A 6,000-nucleotide genomic window follows, 5' to 3' on the forward strand; every position below is an offset into this window, starting at 1 on the left:
ATATGTGTTATTAATTTCAAAGGGTTTCATCAAATATATCTGCATTCTCAGCTCTTCAATGATGCATCTCCTACCTGCCCAGTGGTAGAATGCCCAAGTGCCAGTGGTAGCAAGTAGGGGTGTGCACGGACCCCCCGCTCCGCTTCACTTGCAGATCCGCCATTTTTCGGAGCGGGTCGCTCCGCCCCGCCCCCGCTCCGCCCACTTCCGCTCCGCTCCGCTCGGAGCTCCGGATCGGATCCGGAGCTCCGTTTTTGCCCCCCCATAGGCTTGCATTGAAAGCTAAAAAAGTAAACAACTTTTTTTCCGTTGAAGTTAGAAACCTCACGTTTGGCACCATGACACCTCATGGGCGTATACACACACACGCCAAGTTTCAAGGCAATCCCATCATCCCCTGATTTTTGGCGAATTTTTGAAAATCGGGCACCCCATTCACACCCCTTGGGATAGCTCCGTCAATTTGCATGTTAGAAACCTCAAACTCGGCACCAGGGCAGCTTATCCATGTGTCCACATGCACGCCAAGTTGCAAGCAAATCCCATCATCCCCTGATTTTTGGCGCGGCTCTACCCTCTAACGCACCTCCCATAACCCTAATTCACACCCCTTTAGATAGCTCCGTCAATTTGCACGTTAGAAACCTCAAACTCAGCACCATGATAGCTTATCCACGTGTCCACATGCACGCCAAGTTTCAAGGCAATCCCATCATCCCCTGATTTTTGGGGAATTTATGAAAATCGGGCACCCCATTCACACCCCTTGGGATAGCTCCGTCAATTTGCATGTTAGAAACCTCAAACTCGGCACCAGGGCAGCTTATCCATGTGTCCACATGCACGCCAAGTTGCAAGCAAATCCCATCATCCCCTGATTTTTGGCATGGCTTAACTCACCCCAAATTGTCCCATTCTACAACTACGTCAATTTGCACGTTAGAAACCTCAAACTCAGCACCATGATAGCTTATCCACGTGTCCACATGCACGCCAAGTTTCAAGGCAATCCCATCATCCCCTGATTTTTGGGGAATTTATGAAAATCGGGCACCCCATTCACACCCCTTGGGATAGCTCCGTCAATTTGCATGTTAGAAACCTCAAACTCGGCACCAGGGCAGCTTATCCATGTGTCCACATGCACGCCAAGTTGCAAGCAAATCCCATCATCCCCTGATTTTTGGCGCGGCTTAAACTTTTTAACTCACCCCAAATCAAGTCCCATTCTACAACTACGTCAATTTGCACGTTAGAAACCTATCCTTTGGTCCCATGACAGCTTACCCATGTGTCCCCATGGACACCAAGTTTCAAGGCAATCCCATCATCCCCTGATGTTAGGGGAACTTTTGAAATTTGAACACTCCAGTATGTCAGGGATTTAAAGTTGCAATTGCAGACAGCTCAATGGGGCCAGTTCCAAGGCAATCCCAACATGCCACGAGATAACCCTAAATCTTCTGGCACATTTGAAAAAGGGATTATTGAATTTGATAAAGTCTAAGTGAGCGCAGGAAGGACTTCTCCCCTTAGTCAAAGCAAGACACATACACCATCGCTGCAAGGCGGGAAGGGGAGAAGGGAGGGAAAGCAGGCAGGCAGCATGCATTGTAGTGCCGCAAGGATGGCTTGAGCACTAACGCATAGCAAACCAACCCATAAGTGGGCGCAAAGTGAGGCAAAGATGGCTGGTTGTTTCTTTCTAAGCCAGCAGTTACGCCTTGAGGGGCACAGAGGAGGACGACTGGGAGCAAGCGTGCCGGAGGGTGCTGGCCACGAACCGCAAAGCCCATCTCCCAGGCACCAGGCGGGCAGAGCAGGCGAGGAGTCAGTCCTGGCAGATGCCCCACCACAGCAGCACCCCGGGGGAGGCGGGCAGACAGGCAGGCAGGCATGGGTTGGCGGGCCCAGAAAAGCTGGTACCTTGCACAAGTAAGCCATAGATCTGTGGGGGAGTCAGTCCCAGCAGATCCAGCTACCTCACAAGGACGGCTCCCAGGCAGGCGGGCAGGCGCCTCCACTGTAGTGGCTGTGCTCAACTCGGCGGGCGCACTACAAGACGAGTTGAAGTGAGAGCTCACTTCTCAGGAAATGTAGTGGCTGTGCTACGGGAGATCGGTGGACTGCTGGAGCTTAGCTTTTTCTCTGAGGGGAAGTCCATGAGTTGAAGTGACAGCTTGCTTCTCAAAGACAGGGTTACAGCGGAAGAGGGGTGGGACGAGACCGGGGAGACAAGCTCGACCAGTGACTACTACTAATCCCCACATCCTGGAGGACCACAGCATCCCACACAAAGTGGCTGTGGTGAAGTCAATGGCTGTCATGAGTCGAAGTGAGTGCTGACTTCTCAGGAGGAAACTTAAACTGTCCCTAGTATGCACTAAGTGGCTGTGCTATGGGAGTTCGGTGGACTGTTGGAGTACCAGCCACAATTGGGGAAGTGAATGAGTTTCAGTGAAAGGTTGCTTCTCAAAATCAGCACACAGATCAAGGACTCCATTTGATCCCCGAGCTATCTAAAGGGTGACCCGTGGACTGCTGGAGTTTTCCTCCGGTTCCCGGTGGCTGGGATGGGTCTCGGCTTCTCAAAGCCATGGCACTGCTGCATATGCAGTGCAGCTTCTCGAAAGAGAGCTGTCCCACGGAAAAACGGTGCATTACTGGAGCTTAGCTTTTTCTCAAAGGGGAAGTCAATGAGTTGAAGTGAAAGGTTGCTTCGGAAGTCTATGGCTTTCATGAGTTTCAGTGACAGCTTGCTTCTCAAAGAGGGCGTTACAGCGGAAGAGGGGTGGGACGAGACCAGGGAGAGGAGCTCGACCAGCTGCTGCGACTAATCCTCACCCACATCCTGGAGGACCACAGCATCCGCAGTAGTGGCTGTGGTGAAGTCAATGGCTGTCATGAGTTGAAGTGAGTGCTCACTTCTCAGGAAAATTAAACTGTCCGTACACACTAAGTGGCTGTTCTATGGGCGATCGGTGGACACCTGGAGTACCACCCGCACATAGGGGAAGTCCATGAGTTGAAGTGACAGCTTGCTTCTCAAAGATAGGGTTACAGCGGAAGAGGGGTGGGACGAGACCGGGGAGAGAAGCTCGACCAGTGGCTACTACTAATCCCCACATCCTGGAGGACCACAGCATCCCACACAAAGTGGCTGTGGTGAAGTCAACGGCTGTCATGAGTCGAAGTGAGTGCTCACTTCTCAGGAGGAAACTTAAACTGTCCCTGTGCAGTCAGTGGTTGGGGAGAGAGGCACGGCCAGCTGTGCCTCCACCGTAGGGGCTGTGCTCAAGTGTCTGAACTTGGAGTCGAAGTGAGAGCTCAAAATTGCTCCATATGAGACTGGGGAGAGAAGCTCGACCAGCTTCTGCTACTAATCCTCACCCACATCCTGGTGGAACAAAGCATCCACCGAGAAGTGGCTGTGGTGAAGTCAATGGCTGTCATGAGTTGAAGTGAGTGCTGACTTCTCAGGAGGAAACTTAAACTGTCCCTACGCACTAAGTGGCTGTGCTATGGGCGATCGGTCGACTACTGGAGTACCACCCGCACATAGGGGAAGTCCATGAGTTGAAGTGACAGCTTGCTTCTCAAAGATAGGGTTACAGCGGAAGAGGGGTGGGACGAGACCGGGGAGAGAAGCTCGACCAGTGGCTACTACTAATCCCCACATCCTGGAGGACCACAGCATCCCACACAAAGTGGCTGTGGTGAAGTCAACGGCTGTCATGAGTCGAAGTGAGTGCTCACTTCTCAGGAGGAAACTTAAACTGTCCCTGTGCAGTCAGTGGTTGGGGAGAGAGGCACGGCCAGCTGTGCCTCCACCGTAGGGGCTGTGCTCAAGTGTCTGAACTTGGAGTCGAAGTGAGAGCTCAAAATTGCTCCATATGAGACCAGGGAGAGGAGCTCGACCAGCTGCTGCGACTAATCCTCACCCACATCCTGGAGGACCACAGCATCCGCAGTAGTGGCTGTGGTGAAGTCAATGGCTGTCATGAGTTGAAGTGAGTGCTCACTTCTCAGGAGGAAACTTAAACTGTCCCTATGCACTAAGTGGCTGTGCTATGGGAGTTCGGTGGACTACTGGAGTACCAGCCGCAATTGGGGAAGTGAATGAGTTTCAGTGAAAGGTTGCTTCTCAAAATCAGCACACTGATCGGGTCACCCAGAGGTCCACAGCCTCTACGTAGTGGCTGTGCTGAAGTCAATGACTTCCATGAGTTTAAGTGAAAGGTTGCTTCTCAAAGGCGAGGACTTGCCTGTTTCATTTTCGCAGCGAGACAGGCAGCTGCAGTAACACTCACAACCACACACACAAGGACAGCTTTTGCACAGAGGCTCATGAGTTCAAGTGACAGCTTACTTCTCAAAACCATACTTCGGGATCAGGGAGTACGTCTTCCACTCCCAGGGCACTCCAAAGGGCGACCCGTGGACTGCTGGACTTTACCTCCCTCAGTTGGGGAAGTGAATGATGAGTTTAAGTGAAAGCTTGCTTCTCAAAGACGGGTTACAGCAGAAGGGGAAGAGGAAGAGGATGAGACTGAGGAGAGAGAGGTTGCATCGGAAGTCTATGGCTTTCATGAGTTTCATGAGTTGAAGTGAGTGCTCACTTCTCAGGAAAATTAAACTGTCCGTACACACTAAGTGGCTGTTCTATGGGCGATCGGTCGACTGCTGGAGTACCTCCCACACATAGGGGAAGTCCATGAGTCGAAGTGAAAGCTCACTTCTCAGATAACTTGAATTGCGAGACTGGGGAGAGACGCTCGGCCAGCTGCTGCAACTAATCCTCCTCACCCACATCCTGGTGGAACAAAGCATCCACCGAGAAGTGGCTGTGGTGAAGTCAATGGCTGTCATGAGTCGAAGTGAAAGCTCACTTCTCAGGAGGAAACTTAAACTGTCCCTATGCACTAAGTGGCTGTGATATGGGCGTTCGGTGGACTGTTGGAGTACCAGCCGCAATTGGGGAAGTCCATGAGTTGAAGTGAGTGCTCACTTCTCAGGAAAATTAAACTGTCCGTACACACAAAGTGGCTGTGGTATGGGCGATCGGTGGACACCTGGAGTACCACCCGCACATAGGGGAAGTCCATGAGTTGAAGTGACAGCTTGCTTCTCAGGAGGAAACTTAAACTGTCCCTACGCACTAAGTGGCTGTGCTATGGGCGATCGGTCGACTACTGGAGTACCACCCGCACATAGGGGAAGTCCATGAGTTGAAGTGACAGCTTGCTTCTCAAAGACAGGGTTACAGCGGAAGAGGGGTGGGACGAGACCGGGGAGAGAAGCTCGACCAGCGACTGCTACTTATCCCCACATCCTGGAGGACCACAGCATCCACAGTAGTGGCTGTGGTGAAGTCAATGGCTGTCATGAGTTGAAGTGAGTGCTCACTTCTCAGGAGGAAACTTAAACTGTCCCTGTGCAGTCAGTGGTTGGGGAGAGAGGCACGGCCAGCTGTGCCTCCACCGTAGGGGCTGTGCTCAAGTGTCTGAACTTGAAGTCGAAGTGAGAGCTCAAAATTGCTCCATATGAGACTGGGGAGAGAAGCTCGACCAGCGACTGCTACTTATCCCCACATCCTGGAGGACCACAGCATCCGCAGTAGTGGCTGTGGTGAAGTCAATGGCTGTCATGAGTTGAAGTGAGTGCTCACTTCTCAGGAGGAAACTTAAACTGTCCCTGTGCAGTCAGTGGTTGGGGAGAGAGGCACGGCCAGCTGTGCCTCCACCGTAGGGGCTGTGCTCAAGTGTCTGAACTTGAAGTCGAAGTGAGAGCTCAAAATTGCTCCATATGAGACTGGGGAGAGAAGCTCGACCAGCGACTGCTACTTATCCCCACATCCTGGAGGACCACAGCATCCGCAGTAGTGGCTGTGGTGAAGTCAATGGCTGTCATGAGTTGAAGTGAGTGCTCACTTCTCAGGAGGAAACTTAAACTGTCCCTATGCACTAAGTGGCTGTGCTATGGGCGTTCGGTGGACTGTTG

The sequence above is a fragment of the Elgaria multicarinata genome, chromosome 11 (assembly GCF_023053635.1).
Source record: "Elgaria multicarinata webbii isolate HBS135686 ecotype San Diego chromosome 11, rElgMul1.1.pri, whole genome shotgun sequence".
Classification (NCBI taxonomy): Eukaryota; Metazoa; Chordata; class Lepidosauria; order Squamata; family Anguidae; genus Elgaria; species Elgaria multicarinata.